The sequence below is a fragment of the Atractosteus spatula genome, chromosome 13 (genome assembly GCF_055471065.1).
Source record: "Atractosteus spatula isolate fAtrSpa1 chromosome 13, fAtrSpa1.hap1, whole genome shotgun sequence".
NCBI classification, from domain to species: Eukaryota; Metazoa; Chordata; class Actinopteri; order Semionotiformes; family Lepisosteidae; genus Atractosteus; species Atractosteus spatula.
In genome coordinates, this window is record NC_142718.1 from 23587548 (window position 1) to 23612248 (window position 24701).

The 24701-nt window shown below is 35.9% G+C and overlaps 1 protein-coding gene across 1 annotated transcript in view; it reads left to right on the forward strand.

Annotated features, from left to right (window-relative positions):
• Positions 1–4003: 4003 nt before the first annotated feature.
• gulp1a (GULP PTB domain containing engulfment adaptor 1a) overlaps positions 4004–24701 on the forward strand; it is a 217136-nt gene continuing 196438 nt past the window's right edge. Inside the window, exon 1 of the mRNA XM_088930998.1 lies at positions 4004–4098. The gene's annotated coding sequence lies outside the window, so the exon portion shown is untranslated. The remainder of the gene's footprint in view (positions 4099–24701) is intronic.

Here is a 24701-nt window from a genome sequence, read left to right on the forward strand (position 1 = left end):
TTCTGAGTACACTGTATGTTACCTACAGCAGACATGGACCGGTTTTAAAGAAAACAATAATGTCTGGTGCTGTGTCAGGAGAGCTAATGTGGTTGGTTGTGCAGCATCCTGGCCAAACAGGATCAGCTGGCATAGTTAGGAATGGAAAAGGGTATTTATAAAAGATCAACAGTACACTTGGTTTGAAAAGTTAGAACTAAACATTTCTATGAGGAGTTAGGAGTTAGGTGTTGCAGAGCAAATATGACTGCTCCAAAGACTTGTAACTTATAAGAATAACGAGAGAAAGAGCTGAAGGAGAAAGAACAAGAGTAAATAACTGGGTGACATGGGTAGAGTACTCCAGTACCTGATTATATCACTGAATAGTGATTAGTGAAGTAAGAAGTACAACTGCATGACATGAAGTGAATCTGGTTGGATATTCCTCAGCCTGGTTGTGTGTTAGTAACTAATGAGAATAAGCAAGATCAGTGCAGTGGAACATATCAGAAGAGCAGCCTAAACCTGGGACAATCATGCACACTTCCCCAAGAGGGGACCATCTAGGATCTAGTATTCCGGAGGGGGTCAGGGAAGATCAATGACAGTCCACTTAAAATGGGAAACAAAAGTTACACGCTGGCAGGGTGGCAATTATGCTGGCATTGCTGGCTTTGCTAAAATAGAGGAAAACGTAATTTTTAGATAGTTACTGTATGTGTCAGACCCTGAGATGAAGATGTGTGTGCAAAGAATAAGATGACAAAAGTTCTGTTTTGTTTTCCAAGAAAATTATTTTTTTCTTCTTTAGGCATCATATTAATATATACTGTTCCTGCAATTAACTTTTTGTTGTTTGTATTTTTTTAGAAAACAGACTGAAATCCATTTCAATGGTGAGAGAGCTCGTACATGCAGTGGTTAAATACAGTATTTCTAAAGGTAGAATCTCACAGCTGTGGTTGTCAAACTTACACGATCAGTAGGATAATCACTTATGGTGATTGACGATATGGAAATATGTATGCATTAAAAGAAAAAAAAACGTATCACTTAGAACTGGAATAAATCAGTAAAGTGATCAACTGTTCTTGTAGCAGTTCAGGTGGGTAGCTCGTCAGCATGCATAGGCTGCAAAGGAACAAGTAATAGGTTTATTAAATGCTGAAAAGAGAAGAAAGAATGTTTCGGCCGCGGAGCCTTCTTCGGGTGTGAGAAAGACAGGGCAGTAAGCAAAGTATCCTCTCTTCACCTATCCTGACTTCACACTTCCTGATTGGCCACTCTGTCTGTCCCCTGCTCCTGCCTCTGGCTCCTCCTCTCTCCCAGCTTTTGTTCTCCCGCTACATTACCTTTGCTTACTGCCCTGTCTTTCTCACACCTGAAGAAGGCTCCATGGCTGAAAGGTTGTGTTTTCTTTCTTCTCTTTCCGGCATGGAATAAACCTATTACTTGTTCCTTTGCAATTATTCTTGTAGCTGTACACTAACGTTTTATTGAACAGAGATAGAAATAGATAAATTCAATATGCTGATGAACATTTGTAATCAATAGGGTTGACAAACTGGGGGTCTACAGTGAAAGTTACAGGCTAATGGTGTGTGATGCTAACATCTGTGATTCATGCTTTGGACCAAGATGCTGATTTATGGAAATCTATCTCTTTCCTCTCTTTAAGCCTGCCACTCTCTAATGAGGCCCTTGATGCCGCATGTCCTTCCAACTCATTGCACAAATGTTCAATGGAGCTAATGTCCGGTGAGTTGGACATCTATGGCATAAATCTCAAACTCCTATCTTTTTACATAATCAGCATGAGAAACATTCTGAAAAGGTTGGGAAAATAGTACAGTATGTATGAGCATCATAAAGCACGGTAGAAATAAAAAAGTTTGCCATTCCATGCCATTCGTCCTAAGACAAGAAAAGCTATGCATTGGCTATAATGGACTGAAAACTAAAGCCCTTTTCTTAGTAGAGATTGATTTTGATTTCAGTTTACCTGTCTTTTATCTTTTGATCATACACATCATATCTATATCTTATCTTGAAGCATAGCCTTTCTCCATATCTTGAAACAGAAAAAATATTTTATATATTATAAATTAATATTTTGGATCATTAAGTTTAATTTTAAGTATTTTTTCCATCCCGTCACGGCACTCCAATTTTGTTACTTCAAATGGGATAAAACAAAAGAGTTTTTAATTATAGAGAAATCTGTGAGCAGATATCCTTGCTATTTGCTTTCCTTTTGGTCTATAGAATTTAGCATTGCTTTTGACCACAACTTTTGGATTCTCCCTCAGGTATTTTTTGCTCTAAGACCTTTTGGCTTTTGGCCTATTGCTTGTTTGGACCTTGTATTTGGATTCCCCTGTTTTTCCAACTGTTGAGTTCCCTGGATCTGCATACTGTAGGGTCCATCCCTTGCTATCTTCTTAACAAAAACCTTAATACCTATAGACAATCCTCAAGGACCAGGATAGGAATCCACATATCTAGAGGATCTAAGGACATTAACAGTGAAAAAGTATGATTCACAAAAATTATTTGACATTTGACATCAAAACAGGTTAACTTTAGTACCATGCAAATTGGGGTTATACACAAGAATGCACACACCATAGAATACATGGTTAAAACCCGTAACATCAAAGACTTCTCCAGCAGCAAACAGAAGAATGTTCTAAGTGTGCAGCATCATCTATAGACCATGGATCCAACAGCAGTAAGATGTGCCTTGTGTTGTGGTGTATGAGCAGGACTGCATAAATAATTTACCCTCTTAAGCTTCTTGGCCAAATTAGGAGGATTAGCAAAATACAAGACTGGTCAAAGATCTAGAAGATGACTTTTAATGTGAACAAGAGTGGGGTATTGGATGCAAGTATTAAAAAAGCAAACAGTAAATACAAAATTGCAAATGCTGAGCTGCAGCAGAATAAGCTACTTACAGTATGAAAAGACAGGTGTTTATGGTAACACTTTGATTAAACCTTCTAAACGATGTAGGGAAGCAATTAAAAAGGCAAATAAAATATAGTGTAGTAAAAAGCATAGACTTTAAATCAAAGAATGTTATGTTAAAATTGTATAACACACTAGTAAGGCCTCATTTAGAATATTGTTTACAATTTTGGTTAGTACATTGTAGAAAAGATATTGCTGGTCTGGAATCAGTCAATAGAAAAGCAAACAGATACATTCTAGGTTTAAGGGAATGTCATGTACTGACAAACTGAAGGAAATGAACTTTTAAGTCTTTAACAGAGAATACTATTAGGAGACCTGATAAAAGTGTTCGGAATCTTCAAAGGCATTGACTAAAGTCAGCCGGGAATGATTTAGTCACAATGAACAAGTGGAAACTATGACAGTGTATTTACAGTACAACTGATCATAAGAGGTACTTTTTATACAAATGATTGCAAGCGTCGGCAACAAGCTAGACAGCCGTGATGTTGAAGTCGATACACTGGCCGTCATCAAGATACAGTATATAGGATGAGATACTCAGATTAATTACCTACTAAGTACTTAACAGCATAGACGGGGTGACAGACCTCCTCTCGTTTATAAGTTTTCTGATATTCCTAAACTACAGTTTGACAGCCACAGTATTTTATAAAATGCACATTCTTGAAATACAAATTACTGATAGAAGAAACGTTTATCGAGACATCGCCAAACGGAGTTACCAGCTTTCACCATAATAATTTATTTTATTATAATAAATAATTAAACACTTATGTTTGTATTGCTATAGCAGTAACAGTTCCATTAGAAATGATCAGAACGTCTATTTGAAATAGACGAATTGCGTTCTGGGTCTAAAGGTAATTTTGTCATTTGAAATCCTGTTTTCCTATCCCGTCTTTTAATTGTATGTGTTCCCTCACTACTGCTGGGTTTTGGGGGTGTTCTGCGCCTTTAAAAGTGCATCTGCTTGAGTATTCTAGCAGAATAGCTGCGCTGAACTGTGTAGGTTGACGTCATTAAACTTTTCGAGCAGCTGTGGAGAGATAAGGGGGAATGCTGGAGTGCTGGGAAGCGAGAGCTAACAGAAGTGAAGCGGTTTACAAGACTGAGCTAGGCAACTGCGTTTTTGTCTGGGTAAGTACGCCGTGGTTTCTTCCAGTCGTCTGTTTACAAAAGAATAGCGAAGTGTCCGTCTCAGGCATTTCACTTGTAGGAGTCTGTAGATAAGCGCTATTTACAAACTAACATCTTACTACTGTACCGTTTTGGCATGAAAGAAGCAGGGATACTGTAATAAAAGTATATTTTAATCATTAATCAAACTACTGGGAAGTAATTTTATTCTTAGTTTTACATCGATGTTAAATCCATGCCTTTTATGATCCATTCAGATATTTTGCTTACTTGAGAATGTGAAACGAGTCTTTTTTCCACTGTTGTTTGGATGCCTTCCGGTAATATTTACTTAAGTCACCAATGATTAAAAAGGGGAGAAAAGTTTTTTGTTGTAATGGAAATATAAGCGAGATTTTGGTTTCATTAGCACTATTTACAAGCTCGCCAGCAAGTGTTCAGTGAAGTTATGCATCTCGTGCGGTCATTCCCGTTAATTAAAAACGTGCTTACTTTTAGTGATACAGCATTTAATCAGTCAGAGACTGGATGTTTGGCTACAAACATATATAAAGTATAATGCATTTTTTAACCTAATTCGTGGGTTTACTTCCCACGGATTACTGCACGGTTCCGAAGTGCAGTAAAATGTCTTTCTATGAGTGGATAATTAAGAGGTGCAATCATGCACTGATTTTGTACTGCAGTTTTTATGCATTAAGTTAATCTGTTAATATGTATAATTATCAGGTAGGCAGATGTTGGGCGAGAGGTGTCCCTGATAATACAAAATAACTAAATGTCGTCATTATTGGAAAATAAGCGAAGGAATGTTCACTGAGTTACATGATTATGTTTTACGTAGTTAACCTTTTAAACTGATATTTAAACAGCTGCTAAAAGTAAGAGGGAAGTTCTCATTTGAAGACCTTTTCTTACAGGTGCATTAATTTGGACTTAATTATGTATTTAGCATCATTTATTGTCAGTCTGTCGTTTGATCGTTGGCGGACACAATTGTCCATGAATTTATTTTATGTGGAACAAAGAATATTTGTTTTTTTTATTATTTTTAATGTTTAGTACTGCTTAAAACGAACAGTTGACACCTTTTCGAGCGAATGCCACATGATAGTGTTTGCATTTAAGTGTAATTTCTCACTCTTTTCAAAGTTAAGCTTCTAGTGCTCTTTGTAACGTAAAACAGGCATGTTTTCCCGTTTTCATATACGGTAACACTATTGTTTTGGATTCATTCACGTTTTATTTTTGAAGGGTAACGCAATTATAGGGCAATTGAATTGATTTATGCTTTTCTTGTTTGTATAGGCATTTTAATTGATTCTCAAGGTTGGAGCTTTGGTTATGGAAATACTTTTAAAGGGAAGAACAACACGGAAAAATAAATACATGTAAAATTAAAACGTGCAATTTACAGCTCGCATTTTCTCTACTTTTATAGCCATTTTATTTAAAAGGAAAAATGCTTCAGATACAGTTTTTAATACTGTTTTTTCACGTCCTTTTTGCTAAAACAACAGTTTAAAATGCAGCAAGTTTGAGCATTTTTTGGATGCCGTTTTCTTTAGCTGGTTTATTGCATCAATGAATACATACACAGATTACTTCTGAAGGACTTGAATGTACATATTTCTTTGCTTTGAAAATAAGGAATAAAATGAGTTGCATGGGGGTGAGGGAGAGTAATAACTATTAAATCCTATGCAGGTGCTGTATGCTTGTGCAGTCTTACTGAAGAAACATTGATTGGGATGTAAAATATGTTTTGTAGTTTAATCTGATTTCATTACAAGGAATGTGTGGATTTTCCCAAAATACTGCATAGAACAGTGATCACCTTTTTAAATATTAGCTGAAGTAATTAGATCGGTTTTATTACCTGGCAAATCTTGCTAAACATTTTATTTGAAAAATACTGTTTAACATCATTGGAGTGTCACTTCTATATATTTTTGCTAACACAAAAATGCAGATAAGCATGTTTTTATGGTCTGCGTTGAACACTAATTTGCTGCTGTGGAGGCTGCACTTATGGCTCCATATGTGATGCATACATGAGTTACAAATAAATCATGAAATTGCAAAAAGCTTAAAGTATTCATCTTTATATATAGGTTAATATGATGAGTTAAAATACATTTGATTTTTTAATGTTTAGTTCAGTTCATCAGCAGTTAGGGCATATGGAATCTACTGTTTATGAAGACTTACATAATTACATTGGAGCCTATGTATATTGTCAATCATTAATAACCACTGTCCTCCAGGTCTTCCTGTTTCCTCCCACAGTCCAAAGACATACTCAAAGGTTAATTGAGAAAATTAGCCCTGGTATAAGTGTGTATGTGTTTGTATCTGTGCTTGCTCAGCAATGGACTGGTGTCTTGTCCTGGGTATATCCTGCCTTGTGCCCACTGCTTGTTGGATTATGCTTTGGCTCCCTTGCGACCATGTATTGGATAAAACAGTAAGAAAATGACAGGTAGAGGAAACTGGCCTCTTTCGGTTTGGTTTAAAGTTTGGTGCTCTTCTATTTTATTCTAAACAACTTCTAATTGGTTATCAAATAATGATGTACAGAAAAGGGAGGGAATGACACTTCATAAAATGACACTTCATAACTCATGTTGCGATTTATTGGTTAAATTCCGACTGGTATTTTAAACTCTCCTAAGTGAGATATATTCTGAAACTCAGCATGTGGCATATGGTTCATGCTAATTTCCAACCTTACCCTTCTATTTCAGAACCAAACTTATTGGGGGAAAAATAGCTTGACTTAGTATTGAATATGTCAAATTAAGAAAGAACTGTGTTGGAATGAAAACCATAAGATAAAAAGTATTCCAGAACAAGTGAAGGGAAACTCTGCTTTTGCTCATCATCTTTTACAATCTGGCACAAGCTTCATGCTAATTTCTAACCTTGCCCTTGTATTTAGGAACTGAAACTATTGTAAAAATAGCTCACTTAAGGATTGAATGATTTAAATTGAATCTGCTGAATTGAAAACCATAAGGCAAAAAAGAATATGGGGAAGCAGTACTAGAACCAGTATGGGGAAACTCAGGTGTTGATCATCCTTCGCAAACTTGAAAATGGAAAAAAATGTCTGACCAACACACAGTTGTCTCAGTGGGCATGGAGCTGTTTAAAAAACCTTTGCTGATCCTTCTTCTTTTTTCTCCACAGCAAAGGTTTCCAATCAGATACATATTGTACCTACTGAGACCATTTTGTGTTGTGGTGTATCTTATAACTTAAACATCTAGTAAGCTTTTTCCTCACGATTTCTAGTTGATTGTCGCCTATCATGATATGAGCTTACTCTGCAGAACTTTCCATCCTTTTTGGAAGATAGGTCTCATTTCCTTTTTTTTCCCTCAACAGTATCAGTTTCATGAACCCACATCGCACTTTCAAGCAGTGCATGAAATGTGAAGTTGGATTGCAATCTGTACAGTACAGTAAATAGGAAAACCCTCCATTAGCTAAAGGTTTCTACTATACTCATGATGAGATTTACTTTGCGGGGCAAAACTGTTCGACCTATATTTTAAACTACAGTATACAGTTTGATCTTTCCCTGTGCTTCCTTATACCTTGTGCATTTTATTAGCGATCAATCACATTGTTTTGTGTCAGTATAATATTGTATTAGGTAACACTTGACACATAACTATTAAGTACATACCCATTTATTCTTCTATTATTTCCAGTTTTGCTTATAGCAGAAATATGACTTCAGTAAACTTAGTGAAGACTGAGCTACTTTTTGTGATTTTACATCTCTACTATGATAAAATACTTAACATACTGTAGTTGCAAGTTAAGATTCAGCAGTATCCATCATAAACATTGTTGTTCACTAATTTATTCTTTTGCTCTTAGTTTTTTTTAGATGATCAAAAATCCTTGTTAATCCTTGTTATTGATCATGGAGTGATGACATTTCTAGGTGTTGAAAACAAAAGGTATGAGTACTAATTGTAATGTAAAGATCAGGTCTCACAGTTAGTGTGTGTGTACTGTACAGTATCTCCCAATCCTGAAGAACTATTAAAGTAGGCAAATAATGTAACATTTTCCTGCATAACTACAGGCCATCACAGAATACTCTCATGCAGTTTGGCTCATGTGAGAACTTTTCACGTAATAGGGTGACTGTGGTCTGTGATGTTGTTTTCACTTGTCTAGCCATGCAAGTGTGTTTCACGATTAGCGGTCTCTCATATGTGGAGCATGCATGCTCCATGGATTGTTGTTAACCAAGGACTCTGTGGTCTCTTACAGTTGTTGATGTAGTGGGTTTGTACATCTGCGACAATGTTAACCACTGACAGGTCCATTGAAATTAGGAGCAGACAGCACTTCTTTACAATGGTTAGAGTTTATACTATGCATCTTTCCACTGTGGAGCATTGTAGTGGATTATTTTAATTTATATTTCACAGTTGTACCAGTGTATGATTGAATGAATGTCCTATACATAATCATATCCAAATTTAGTAATTTTTTTCTTTTTTTTTCACTCAAGCTCCCAAAGACTAAGGATTTAGTGTCCATACATTTTGTTAGATAACACATAGAATGCTTTGCATTCATATAGCACTTTTTCCTATTATATATTATTATAAGTTCCTATTGAATTTAGCCAGGACACTGGGCCTAATACACCTTCTCTTAACAAATGGTGCCATGGGATCTTGAATGACTGAACAGTCATATGTCTATAAGCTATAGTAAAAACATAAGTTTTTGAAGTACCAGTGTTCCTGAAAATTTAGTTTGGCCTTAGGAAGTTTTAAAACTGGGTCATACATGGTACTTGGTCTATCGGTGTTATAAGTGGAAACATTGTGGGTGTATAGCCTGTGGCTCATAACTGGTTTCACGATCACTTCATATCATTGCTGTTTCTTCTTTTTCATGATTAGGTCTCATGTTAGGTGCACCTAGAACAGCTTGGTCCAGCATATGAAAATACACATTGTGCATTCAGTTGTTGTGAGAGTAAAAATACATATCCAGACCAAAAGGGAATACTACAAGAATCATTTTCTGGTACTTTTAAGAAGTTAAACAATATTCCATGTTCATGAAACAAATTACGTATTTCAATAAATACTGTGAAAATTTTGAAAATGTAAGTGGGCAAAAATTCTTGCATATGTTTTGAACAAAGAACTATAATTGGTATAATTTCAATACTTTTATAACTGTTATACTCGGCATGTGATGCAGATGTATCCATCTGAACAACTGTTAATTCTTTAGAAAATAATTTGTATAAACCCTTAAGATGAATCATTTGTGTTTTTCATACTCTGTATTTCCAAGTGAGGATAGGTTTTCATGTGTTTTAATTAAGAAATCTGTTAAATTGTGGTGGCAGTGCAAGGAAATATGCCTCTGACTTCTCAGTTTAAGTATTGGAAGTCAGGTGCTGATTAGACTGCATTCTAGCATTAATACAAATCCATCTTCTCTGCAGGTTAAAAGAACCTAAATATTGCTTTCTAATTCCATAAGTATGAGTTGTAAATTATTCATGTGCTTGATTTGCCTATTTGTATTGTTAAATATTAATTTGTTGTGCATGGTATCTTTTTACCACTGACTTTAACAGAATTATTCTTTTGCATGTTATTTCCAGTTTCACCTTGCTCTTGCATTAAGCCTTCTAATTGGGTGTACATTTTGTAGTACACTATGAACATAAGCTAAAGTTTTTGTTTCTCCATTTTATCCTTACCAGGCTTCCAAATAACCTGGAGCAATCTGAATTGTAGCAGACGGTAACTGATCTCTGTACAGTACATCTCTAAAACTCTGCAGATGAAACAGGAATCTTGAGTTCTGATGGAAATTGTTGCTCAGTATTGCTGCTGCTTAGATATAGCACTTGTTTGATACTGTTAGTACACTAACCAAACTGTTCTGTTATACATTTTGATGTTGTAAATCTTTTTTTAATGAATGCAGAATTCTGGAGTTCCGTAGTAGGCTATGGTTTTATGAAAAATTTCTCATTAATTAGGCTGGAATGTACTGACAAATGAGGTCTGTGATTATGAAAGGTATCCTGTTTTGCCATGAGAATATTTCAAAGTAGAAAACAAAGGAGATGGAAAAAAGTTATTCACTGCTGCATTCCAGCAAAGCGATCTGAATAAATTGAGTATGAAATTATATTTGAATGGCAATGAGGCAGCTGGTTATGTAACTGTGACCTCATTTAAAGTAGTACAAAACAGGATTGTTTAAAAAATCAAAGGTGGGCAGTATGTTCTGGCCAACCAACCATTAAATATTTAAGCTATCAGTTTACCTTTTAGTCCTTTACATGGTGAAACTGCATTTAAACCAATTAAGACAGTTTTTATTAGTTTATTTGATACTTCTGGTGTGAGTGGAGATGACTGAGCCATGAATTAAGTACCATCTGGGAAAATATATCGCAGTGTATGGGCTAGCTCCACTAGACTCTGTAACAGCTTCTTCCCGCTGGCTGTCAGGCTCCTCAACATCTTGGAATCTACTTGTACCCACTCCAATTCCAGAAACAAGGTTTAAATCCCTGAGTGTGTTGTGTATATTGTACTATGTATTGCCTTGTAATTTGCACTATCTGCACTTTGCACTATGTGTATCCTGTCTACAATATCTATGTCAGTGTCCTGTTTATATTTGCACCGTCGACCAGGAGGAACGATATTTCGTTCCACTGTATACTTGTATATGGCTGGAATGACAAATAAACGTGAACTTGAACTTGAAAATATGAATTAGCGAAAAGGTACTAGATTTCATCCATTGCAGTACACTACTGTAATAAACAGAAACCCTACCGTTTGTCAGGTATAGACCAATGGAATGAATAGTAATTTAATAACTGAATATATTGCACACTCTTTACTCAATATATTCACAATTTATTGAATCCATGTTTCTGCATCAAATGTTACTTCATTAGGATCTAAAAATATCCAGCACAGCAGGCTTTTTTCAGATTATCATTGAATGTATTTTAAAATGTTGAATTTATACTTTTTTGAGTACATGCCTTTGATATGCATGTTTGAGAAAGACGCATTTTTATTAAATGTGTCATGACACTTTTTCCATAATAAACCTAGAGAGGAAGCAGAGTTCATTGGAGAATGTAGCCCAGATATGTGCCAAGAAAAATTTGCGCAGTATCTGTGCATAGAGACCAAGTCAGATATCAAAGAGGTACGACAAATGAAGTATACACAGCAGCTGCTAAAGTGCAAAAATTCTGAATGCACAAAATACAATAAATGTCTTTTAAAGACCAAAAACAGTGTTAGAATAACTTCATGTGAATTATGTGTCATTTTGAATGAAGCAATGCAGAAAATATTAATAACTGAGATCTTAGTTCTGAATAAGAATAATCTGTAGTACAGAAAAAATAATGAATTGATATTTCCCTGTGAAACTAGTCCTAATAAAGTACCAGTACCTGTTTGTTGAATTACAAGAGATAAAATCTGCAAAGAACATTATCCTCGAGAAGGGTAATGAGCTGTATTAGGAAAAACAGGACAATTTGAACTCCAGCTTCTCTAAGTGATTGCCTCGTTCCCGCAAAGGCTCATCTCAGTTAGGTTGTTGTGAGTATAATCCCAGTTAAAATGCGGTATAGTTTCTTTAGATGAATGAATAGGACTTGGTTATTTGCTTTTTTTTCTTAAAAGCAATAGTCTATCACTGTATTAGAGATATTTGAAAATAAATAGTTTGGGCTTATTGTGGCCTCCAGAAGAGTGGTCTCTATGTTTAAGACGCATGGGGACCACTTGTTTTTCAAAATTCCAAGCGGGTTATCGTGTAATGTTTCCATTACAGGCCCACAATGCAGATAGTGTTGCACTGGCCATCTTCCTTATTACTGGACATTATTTCTATTATTTTTGTTTCCTTTTTTTACCCTAGACTAATTGCTGACTAGCTGAGAACTGAACGTTTATGTTCACACCAGTTGCAGCAACCCATGAGTTCATCATGGATGCAATATCAGATCTTGGAAGCTCTCATGTGTTTCATTGATTGCTTCAGGAGTTTGGCCATTTTGGCTAGTTCAATTGGGCTTTTTCAGTTTCTTCTTGATTGGTGAAAGGCTGATGAAGGATCAGCCTCTTTCATGCCTCTGCCATCTCTGATGCTTCACCAATCCAAATGTAAAAAAAGGACTAAGGGGATGAGAATAAATGAACAAAAAGGGTGACTGGTGGTAGGAGCTCTTGGTCTGGGTAACCATGCCTGCATAGTATTCGTGTGGTATACCGATCTTAAATTTATGTCTTCTCTTTGATTCTAGGAATTAACGCAGATTTATTCAGTTTAATTTTTTTTCTGATTACTGCATGCATATGAAACATGCTTTTTCAGTCTTAGCTGCTGGGTGTGTTCTGTCCAATTTTAGTCTTTGCTATCAGTATTACAGAAGAAAAACATTTCTTGAAGGACCAGATATTCCCAATTCGTCTACATCCTTAATAAGGGGGCAGAGCGGTGGCACTGTGTGAAATTTGCCGGTTCAAATCCCATGGCCGGCAGAGGAATCCTACTCCGCTGGGCCCCTGAGCAAGGCCCTTAACCCCGTCTGTGTGTCTCATGGAGAGCAAGCTGGGGTATGCAAAAAGCCAAATTCCCAATGCAAGAAATTGTATATGGCTAATAAAGTGATCTTATCTTATCTCAATAAGTAGATTTTGGGTTAAATTCTAGCTTGTTCATGGTTGCAGTTTACTTATTTAGACAACATCTGTAAACCTTCATATCCACTGCATAGTTTACATTTTTGTTTTCTTTGTTGATTATAGAAAAACATCAACAAAACCAAACTGTTAAAAAAAATCAGAGCAAAGATTAACATTAGATGCTGAAGAGGGCATGTATTCAGTCAAAAAAGGCACAATCTCTCCATGCTTCAAAAGAACACTTGAGATTCACTTCATGTAAAAAAGACCTAATAATTCACACTGCTCTTCTCTGTTCAAATAAGACTGCTCTGAAGGACTTGAAGTACTGATGTTTTTCGTAGATCAAGATTTTGTTGGTAAATTGAAGTTGTAATGTACTTCCATTCAGCTCAGACTTCAGGGGTCACAGTACCTCATGCTTTCTCTGCAGTTTACTTCCCATAATTGATCCATCCTTTGTGATTTAAAAATATTGGAGAATGTAAAAAATTATTGACTAATTTTAAGGATTTTAATGTGAAGGCCTAACATACCAATTATCACCTCAATCTAAGTTATAGGATTTATGTTAATTTGGGTGCTAGGAAAAGGTTTTCATCTCTTTTGGTAGTACTGAAGTAACGTACTGTATGGAGAATAAAATATGACAGTCATGCACCTGATAGGTGGTCAGCATAAAACCTCTTGCCTGATGTCGCTGTCAGCAGATTTATCTTGTTGGCCATTGTTTTAGTTCATTACCAAAGCACCCAGAAAGAAATTTGATGTAACAGCTTAAATCATTTTGGCACAGTGTATGGTTTCTGACTTTTAAACACAAGTTGAAGGACATAAGACATGCCTCATAGTAGAAGATAAATCTCATTATATTAGTGGCCTTTAGGTGCAGCCATTATTTAGGGTAAATGTGAATTTATAACTCCTGGAGATCATCTGGTTCCCGGAGCCATTCCTTTCATCAATTTTAATGGCCTATTGAAACCACATAAGGAGAGTGTGCTATCATTATATTTATGAATACCAAAATTGTTTTCTGAAAGTCTTTTTAGGAGTAAGCTTTGAGTTCTCCACATGCTTAAATAGTTGGTGTGACATTTATCACAATACTCCATGACAAAGTAAATCTAATTTTAATTTAATTTAACCTATCTGATGTTTTCTTCACAATGAAAAGTAATACAAATAAATTTGTAATTGATTCAATAAGGTTTCAGATGATTAAGTAATAACCATACAGTATAGTACTTTATAAAATATTATGGTGTTTTGGATAAACTAATTCTCATTATGTTAATCTATTACTATTGAAATGCTAAAACCAAAGGCCGAGCACTATTTGAAATTCTGAAATCTTGCACAAAAATAGATCTCAGCAGTATAGCTTTTGACTGTATTCACCAGACATTGACTCCAGACTTATAGAATTCATGCAGAAAATGGCATGGATTGGCATATGGCATATGGATTGGGAATCCTAAACATTTCTAGGTTTTTATCAGAAACAAATTCTGCCCAAAACTGAAAATTGTCTCAAAAGGTCAACCACCTTGTATTTGTTGGTCAACTAATTTGTTCAAGGAAGAAATCTGGCTTGAGAGACAACAGAGCAGCTGTATATTGATGGCGGTTCTTTTTTATTATATTAAATAACCCATGTCTTGTTATGATCCAGTAGTATACAGAAAACAGGTAGCTGATCTGTTGAAAATGACTTCACTGTTCAGTGGTTGTTTAGAATACTATCCTCATGTCATCTTCCTGATGGGATCCTGTCTTATTATTTGCTTCAAAACAAAGCTGAGTAAACAACAAATTGCCGCTCCATTTTAGTTGACAAATGTACAGCAGAGTATGCAATATTTCTTTTATCTGTACTACTCCCCTTCAAACCATGAACAGTTTGTTACATATTCTAGACACTGCACTAAAAGCGAAGGTGTTAATACAAATTCATGGTCATGCCTTTGGAGAATCTCTTACCACTCACTGGCATTTCTGTATATCACTGCCTGCTGTCAAACCCATTGATCAGTTTCATGGGTTACAACTCATCACTTATGTATAACTTATCAGGGAGGTGTGGGGAGCAATTAAGACTAAAGGAACCAAATGGTGAAATATGGTGTACTGATCAATAGGGTTCTTTAGCTTGCAAAGCCGTGTCAGACAATTATGATTAATTCCTCTAACCTAAAGTCCATGGTGAATAAGAACATTATTCTTAGTGTGTAGATTAACATTAGTACTTGGTGTTACAATCTGATTATATAGTATTTGGTTTTATGTTTTTAATTACTGACAGTGGAGAAAGTCTTCCACTTTAATGTGATGTTCTCAAACCTATTGTAGTGTAATATATTACAGTGTTATCTGTCATTATTTAAATCCGCTCTAAAACAGGTGCACACCTCCAGTCCTGGAGGGCAAGAGGCTTTTGTTTTTGTTTTTCACCTGAATCCTTCATTATCTAATAGAACTCAATATTTGTTTATGAGGCACATTGAAACTTTTCTTTGTTAATATGAAGCTGGAGATTTAAAGAGACCTTGAAAGTAGCCCATTGAGAACTGGATTTGAGCACCTGTGTTGTATAAACTATACAAATCAAGGAATAGTGATGTAATGAGAAATATTTTAATTTGTAGTACATAATTAATAATTTACTTTCAAAAACGTATCACTGCATACACAAAAGTATTCATACACTGAACATTCATTTTCTGCATTCTTTGATTCAAGTGCATTTGACTGCGTTCATATTTTTGAGCTACCTGGAAGCTGCAGCTCCTTCCAAACAATCTTCTGTATTTTGTTAGTACGCATCAAGATAGTAGTTCTCATTTGATTTAAATAGCATCCTTATGCTTTCAGCCTTCTTCTTCCAAGCATCATTTGTTATGTTTGTTTATTAAATTGGTAAAGCAATTTTTCATAATACTGTACATAGCAGATCAGGTAGAAAAATGGGGCTTCTATTGCAAAATGGTTATTGCTTGATATCTGGAAAGGATGCTGCACTACAGTGGTAGATGAAATGGGTCCCATCCTGTATGAAAAGTGCTATATAAAATGCAATTATTTTACTGTATTTATAGAAACCTTTTATTCAGTTTTACAAAAAGTTTATCATCACTGAAGAGGCAAAGAAGACCCTATCCATAGTATAATTATCACCAGGCTTATATAGAAATATTGTAGATGCAGCAGATACACACTTCTAATTGTAATTTTCTGGTCTCCTTGAGTTGTGTAATACCTGCTTTTTAAACCTTGTGTCCTTGAACCGATTCTCTGGAATTAATTAATGGAAAATTTCTTGTGAATGAAATGTATTTGTATTAGTCCTTAGTTTATCCTTAGTTTCATGTTCTGCCAGATAGTGTTGATGCATTGCATGACCTCTGTAAATAAAACCCTTAGGGTTTTATCTGTAAGTGGTGAATTGTCTTTAAGATAATCCAAACTGTTTACCAAACTAACTGCTTTTTTTCTTACTTCTGCTGAGCATCTATGTAAATGTAGCTATAATTATGTATTGATTGTGAATATGTATTTGATTATGTAATTCTGCAATCATTGAGATACTTTTTCTAACAGGCTCTTGTATTTGGGGGGGAGGGAAAGCTTTGTTTTGTGATTTTTATTGGTTAAACAAATAAACGATTTTAATCAAATTGTAGTCTGACTGGAAATACTAATCTCTTCAGATTCATTTTTTCATCATAGGAACTAGCAGTGATTGATAGTCTCAAGGTGCTGTTTATTAGCTTGTGGATCTTTGTAATGAATCTTTGGTGTGGAATGATGCGCCTACTACAACATTCATTACAGAAGCTAGAGTAAGATATGTGCCCTTGAGTGATCTTTTGATTTTCTATCTAACACATTTGGCATTGCTTTTATAAGGAATGCCTGCCAGCAAAAAAAAAATCAGATAACTATTATATTAAGCTGTGTTGCTCTGCCACTATTTTGACAACCTTTTATGTCACTTTCTATAACCTTAAAAAACCTTTTACAAGTTTTTTTTAAGTCCAAGTCCAAAAATGGAATAATATGCATTGTCCTGAAAACGTGTTGTGGTGTGCATGATTAATCTTTTTTTTTCTGCTTCATTAAGTATAAGTGTCCCAAATGCACTAAGTTGTAGAATGTTCCTTAAGGCCTTATGATAAGAAAAATCAGTCAAAACACTACAAGAAAATTCACTGGTTTGGTTTCATGTCCCGGAGATCATTTGTGGGCATTTACAATTTTCCATATGGAAGTTGAATCATCGTTGTTTGATCTTGCTTTGCAGCATGTAGTCCCTGCACCTTTGCAAAAGGCAGTTCAACTGGGCAGTAGATGGCAATCAATCCTTGCTCACTAGTGTATTAATATACCGTATGTGTCAGTCTAGACATTTCAGTTTCAGCATTTTCCAAGCTACAATTCCAATACCATTCCCATTGCTGCTGCCAGTGTAGCAACCCTTCCTTGTCCACATGGCCAGGTTATCATCTTGTAAACCAAGATGATTAAAACTACACCTATCAATAAATATTCTGTTTTTATCACCAAGCACATTATTCCTACTGTTTGTACTTACTAAATCAGAAACTAATTGATTGAATAGATACTTTTACTTTCAGTAATTTTTGTACATCATAACTACATCATCAAGAACTACATCATTCACACGGTTTAACTGTGTTTTGTGTGACAAGGAGTCAAATATTCAAAAATGGATCCAAAGCTATAGATTGACAGTATTGTTTTGGGGAGAAAAGTCATTTTTGAAAAATATGTAATCTGATTGACTTGAAGAAACCCACACAATTTGGTACATACATTTGTCCGTCTTATTAAGGTATTGACTAAGTATTTTACGTGACAGTGTGTTCTGGCTGTAGAAGATGTACTAGAACAACTTTGATTCTGGTGAGATTTGCTTTCTGGATATAATCAGTCTTTACAGTGATTTACATGAAAATGATAAATCTATAAAACTCAAAAGAACAGTTGAGCATTAAATATTTAATTGGGATATTGTGTGTTAGTACTTGTTCTGAAAAGTTGGTAGTTTTAATAAAGGAAAAGAATGCAGTTTTTCTGAAGGAGGCTCTATCAATTTCCACTATCATTCATTAAATTAGTATACATTCTGAAAATAAGATACTTTAATAGGTTTTTATAGTATTCTTTTTATTGTAATATGAAGTTGTTTTCCTTGATGCATGTAAGAAAAAATGCCTTGTATGTAAGAAAGAGATTTAAACCTTTACATTATATTATACATCCTAAATCCCTGGGTATTTATTTCTCCAGATAAAATAACTGATAAATATACAATCTCTTAAAATTTGATGAAGAGTGTGACTATAAAATACTGTATTTTAGCATTCAGTCCAGGAAGCAATGAAGGCACCTAAATGATATGCTTAGCCCACCTGCTTAGTGCCTCCAATATATCTCAAGAGTTTTGCTTGTTGCAGAGCCCTAGATCAGGTTAATAAAGTCAGAATATCCTATGCAGTGGTCTGCCAGTAGGAAGTCTGTCAGTAAGGTTGACCTAGACAATGGGATGGCCAAACTGTCTTTGGGAAAATTATGGAAAATTGGTATTGGTCATATACTGTAAGCTAAACCCCTTCCTTTGGAGGGGGAGGTAGAATTAGATGGATATTTCTGTAGAAGATGCACAAATAAGGTACCAGAAAGACCAGTTTATTCTTTAGAGCAGATTAGAGTTAAACACTACTCTGGCCTTTTCATGCTCAAGACTCAAAGAAGCAAGACCCTGTGAGTGGGTTCCACCAAACTATAGCTACATTGTCTTAAATCTGGCTTATTTTGAGGGCTGAAACATAATGGGCATTCCTGAGAACTGAAGAGATTTGTAAGTAAATTTATTATAATAAAAACATGACTTTTCAAAGCGCTTTACAGAACGACAAGAACAAAAAAAAATACACAAGTTATGAACACTGAAATTAAACAAGGAGAGGAGATAGTAGATCTGAGGGGGGGGGGACTAAATACAGTAGGAGCAGAGGGTAAATAACAGAACTAGTTAGGCCCTTCTGAAGAGGAAGGTTTTGAGTTTAGATTTGAAGGAGTTTAGGGAGGGTGACTCTCTGATCACTTGCATTAGACCTGGTCAGGATTCTGGCAGCTGCATTTGGGACGTACTGGAGTTTGTTCAATGTGGATTTAAAAACTCCAGCGAGTAGAGCATTACAGTAGTCAATTTTGGAGGACACAAATGTGTTAATCAGTTTAGCAATAACATAGGACATAGTATGGTGATATTTCTGAGGTGCGAGAATGATGTTTTGACAATATGTTGCACATGTGGGTTGAATGTCAAGCCTGAATAAAATATCACCCCCAAGTTTTTCAATTTAGACTGAAGTTCAAATACAGTACCATCCACAGATAGGGTTGCAGCATTGGCTTTACTACTGTGAGAATTACTGGTCAGCAGTCACTTAGCCCCTCTACAATGGTGCAGAAGAACCAGACCACTCTCATTTGTTAGTGCTGCATTTGTGCCTCTACAGCACTGTGAAGTCATTTTGTCGCATCCATGAGTTTTGACGCACAATCTGAGAAGCTTTCAGAGACTGCATCAGTATCTGGTGTAGCCAGCAGCCATATCGCCCTGCAGCTCACAACTGGCAACCCACTGAAGCTAAGCAAGCGTAAGCTTGGTCGGTATGTGGATGGGAGACCTCCTGGACCTCCTTCAGCTTGGAATAAACCTTTACTTGTTCTTATTTACTGTACTTACAAGATAAGATCACTTTATTAGCCGTATACAATTTCTTGCATTAGGAATTCGTCTTTTGGCATACCCCAGGTTGCTCTCCATGAGAGGTCAGAGCACAGGGTTAGCCATTGTACAGCGCCCCTGGAGCAGCTGGGGTTAAGGGCCTTGCTCAGGAGCCCAACAGAGTAGGATTCCTCTGACGGCCGCGGGATTTGAACCAGCAACCTTCCAGCCACAGGCGCAGATCCTTAGCCACAGAGCCACCGCTCCGCCCCTCTTTTTTTTAAGATAAGAAGTATTGACAAGTGTATTATAGGAACAAGTAATAGGTTTATTCCATGCTGAAAAAAAGAAGAAAGAGAACACAACGTTTCGGCCGTGGAGCCTTCTAAAGGTGTGGTTTTAGAAGTCTCTGAGTGTTACTCTGGGTGGTATCAGAGTCAAAAGAAAAGGTATTAAATTTAAGGCGAAATCCTTTAGGGATGATATGTTGACGACATCTGTAAAGGAATAGAAGGTGGTTAGAAAGCCTGGTCTTGGAACAGATAGCTGTGAAGAGACGGAATGCTGGTTTAGTGAGAGAAGCGGGCAAGTGGCCCAGGGAGGAAGAGAAGGTATGACGAAGAGATCTAGAAAAAGATTTGGAGGAAGGCATAGTGGGTTGCAGCAGCTGTAGGCGGTAGTAGTTCAGGTGTCATACCTGAAGAAGGCTCCATGGCCGAAACGTGTTCTCTTTCTTCTTTTTTTCAGCATGGAATAAACCTATTACTTGTTCCTTTGCAGCCTACGCATGCTGATGCAGCTACCACCTGAAGTGTATTATAGTTCTGTTGTAATGCTGCAGTGGGTGGATCATATGTGGGCACTTGAATTAAGTGGGTCCCAACCAGCAGATACACCCCCTAACACAGACTGTACTATCCTCTGAGAGTATTGTTGTTATATCTTCCCTCCTCGGAGAAGAATCTAGGACTTGGAAAAGAGTCTAGGACTCGAGGTGATCAGTATCCTAACAGGGAAGCCTCTGTATTTTCTCTTGCTCTTGCCAGTTTTTCTCAGGACATTGACACCTTAACTTTCTGCAATTTCCAGTATCTGGAAGAACTTAAAAAAATTGCACAATCTGTGTTGCAGTTTGAAGTGTATGTGAACTTCAGAAGTGCATCAGAACTTGGTCACATTTCAGGATTTCCATAGTTTTGAACCTGTGTTTTCTTTTCTGATTAAGTCAGACAGCTTTGTGACTAGTGACATGGATTTTTCAGTGTTCAAGTGGATGGGTACAGAGCCTTTTGAAATGCAGCCAATTGAGTTGCTGTGCTCAGATTTATGGAACTCAGTTGTGGGATCTGGTAAACAGGTATGACACATGAAGTCAGTTCTTTGTTCCTCCCATATCCAGTTAACAACTGAACACTCTTTGTGGGGCTTAAAGTGTCTAGCTATGAGCCTTGCAAAAGCAAGGATCACACTAAATAGTAAGATGTGTTTATTAATTTAATAAAAGTGTAATATTAAAATATAATAACATCTAAAATATATAATCAAAATAAGAAGGATTGTTATTGATACTTTTTTAATGTCAACAGAATGCAAATTCGTAAAAATAAGTGTACAGGCTTACTCTTGGCACGCAGCTTTTGAAGGTTACCGACCCCTGTTTTAAGCCATTAAACCTCTGAATGCTTTGACTAGTCTCATACTGCTGCAAACGTGCCTGTATTTTTCCGCATGTCTGTCAGTGAATTTCAAAATGTGCATAACGTATTCCCATAGCAATTTTCCATTGTGCTATTTGGATATCCTCTCTTCTGTTTGCAGTACAGATATTCTTGTTGTAGTACATAATTAGAAAAGAGTTTTCTTGGGGTTTTTTTCTAATCAAAGAAGTCCATCCCTTCTTTTTTCCAGTCATGCATGATGGGCTATCAATTGTTACCAAACAGTTTTTTTTTAGATTGGTTCTTTGACCAGTCAGTGGGAGAAAATGGCACATTTTCTCTGCAAATTTTCCTCCAGTGGAAGGAATGCACCCAAATTATGAACTGATCTGTGTCTGAAGAATTCTGGAATGTGCCTGTTGCCAGAATGAAATATTTCACATTTTCATGCTTATTTCTGCAATTCACAAATTAATAATTGTGATGTTCTAGTTGTCAGTTGTTGTTTCTACTTATCTGGCAGCAATAATCAGGCACTGTGCAGGAAACTCTTGAAGAGTTCTACTGTCATCTTAACTGAATAAAAGGGGAGGGATTCTATGGATTGGATAGTTTACTTACCCTGGAAAAGGCTCAAGATGAAAACAAAAGCAACATGTAGGCACTCATCATCATACATAATGTAAGAAGGATAACAAGAGAATTCTATTTGGCACATCTAATTTTTTTGCTAGTAGCTAATTGATATGAGGATTTCATCCAGTCATTTTTTGAAAGAAGTCGGTGTCAAATTTGACAACATGGCTGAGTAGTTTGTTCCAGACTGTCTCTGAATTGATTAATTGCTCAATTAACTGTTTTGTACTTATTTTAATTTTCTCTTTGGAGCTACAGTTTATACAATTTTCTGAAACATTCAATAAAGGTAGTTATGTTTTGAGTGGCTTACATGGAAAGAAAAATTAGTGTTTCTTCCTCAGCTCACAGAACACAGCATGTTCAATTAAATTTTATTGCCTCAGATCTGTATGCATTGTATTCTATGAGACTTTTTTTAGGATATATTTGGATAACTAATTATTTTAGAAGGAGTTTAAGTTTGCAATTTGTTCAATAGTAATTAGTCAGATTAGTACAGTAGCATGGATACTTACTCCATGAACTCTGATATAGATAGATACTTTATTGATCCCGTGAGGGAAATTGCAGAAATGGTTGATTTAATAATATGGTTGATTATTAAGCATTATGCTCAGAAGGGCTTATGATCATTTAAATTACCTTGTACTCTCATGTTGACATGATTTTTTTTAAATGAAAAATAATAGCAACACTTGCCTAAACAGGATGCTGATTTAATTGATAACCCTGTCAGTACAGTTTTGCAGCATATTACAGTACTTATTTAATCTTTTTTTCTCTTTAGTTTAGTCTAATTAGGACTGTCATTTTACACTGAATGAGTTACTGTGCTCAGAAAGATATCTAAACATCCAGAGTCGGACAGAAGCTTCTCATGTTGGGTGAAATGATCCGGGATCTCAATGAATTAAGTCCTTGTATGATTCCTGTGAATTCTAAAGTGAATAAGGGCTTAATTTTTATTTTCATTGACTACACTACATTCATTTCTACACTGTTATCCCCAGGAAAGGCGACAGAACTGAAACCAAGATTTTAGGGACATCTGGATAATAAAGACTTTTAGCCATTACAATAGCTCATCTTAAGTTCTTTACAATGAAAGTCCCTCTACAGGTATGTTTCATGGTCTTTTTTCCAATATTAATTTAATGTCTTTTGAGATTTAAGTATTAAATGTAAGATTCTTAGTTCTCAGTAAAATTTCCACGTTTCAAAGTTGACAAAGTGATGTATATAATTATAGTACTGGAAATTACAGAAACAGAGAAAAAGCAGAATAATGCAAGGTACACATTAGAAATTGATAGCTGTTGGATAAAATGAAATGATACTTAATACAGAAATGTAACTGATTAAGACACCTCATCAGAAAGTGCCATGCTGCTTCAAGGCCTACTTAAATATAGATAGTGATATTATATATTTTCCAAGTATGCGGTGAACATTATGGCTCCAGGAAAAGGAAATAATAATAATATGATTAATATTGTCATCTGGTAATGAGGAAACGGCGCACCCGAGTAATGCAGGCTGGGAGTTGTAGCTGGGGGGGATGGTCCATGAGGCCGCAGAGTGACCAGTAGGCCATCCTGCTATGTAAATAGATCTAATTAGTATGCGAGTAACCAACACCCTAGTGTTAACTTCTGTTATTGTCCCTTGTCCTGTAATCACCCTAAACCTGTATACATGCTCCATCCACAGCCCTTGTGTGTTTAGTTCAGGTGGGTAGCTGCGTCAGCATGCGTAGGCTGCAAAGGAACAAGTAATAAGTTTATTCCATGCTGAAAAAAATAAGAAAACACAACGTTTTGACTGTGGAGCTTTTTTCTTTCTTCTTTTTTTCAGCAAGGAATAAACCTATTACTTGTTCCTTGTGCGTTTAGCCCTTGTTGAGTTGAGCTTGTCTCTGTTGCCTAAAACTGGTGGATGGAGATTTAATAAAAGGTGTTTGTGTCCCCACGTGAGTGTTGTCTTATTTTTCTGCATGAACTGTATTATTCTATTCAGAGGTGATTGCCCTTACTTAAAAAATATATTATGAATATGATTAATAATAATACATCAAAGTTTTAGCTAATAAAAGCAGATTATAGGAACATTAAAAAGTGAAGTTTGCAATTGGCGGTTTTTGGCTTAATTAGTAGCTAATTGAGATTAAACGATCTCATCTCAGTCACTTCTTGAAAGAAACAATGGTACTAGCTTTGAAAACATAGTTGAGTGGCTCCTGTTAACAGATTGCAGTTCAGTTTCAGAAGGTAAATACAGATTTATTCACAGTGTTTGATGTGAGACCCCTCACATGAGGGTTTGTGATACTGCTACTACTGACAATAGAAGAAAACACAAAAGTATCATATAGTGATATTCAAAAAGAGATGCAAAGTTCCTGAGGTTCTTTGAGTGATAGGTAAGAAATCAGTTGAGAGATTCTTTCAGTTCCCTTATTGCAAAAATGTAACTGAGGTAATGAAACAAAAAAAAGATTAAGCAAAGATATCTTAAATAGTGTGGGTTTTCAACTACTGTCAGTACTGCTCCCAGGTTGATGATATGGACTAATAATGTGTAGCCTCTGTTTTTTGTCATTATTGGTGCACACAATAGTCCTGTGGAAAAAGGAAGCTTCCTAATGAAGACACTTTTGACATTGTTGTAGACCAGCCTTTCACAACTGGCTCATGACTGTGCAGCGGCAGGCCTTCAGACATTAATGAGAGTGCCATGGAAGTTGTGAAAAAAATAAAAGATGAATAAAATAAATAGTTGATTTTGTGAATTTTGTGAAATAACCAAAGCTATCATCTT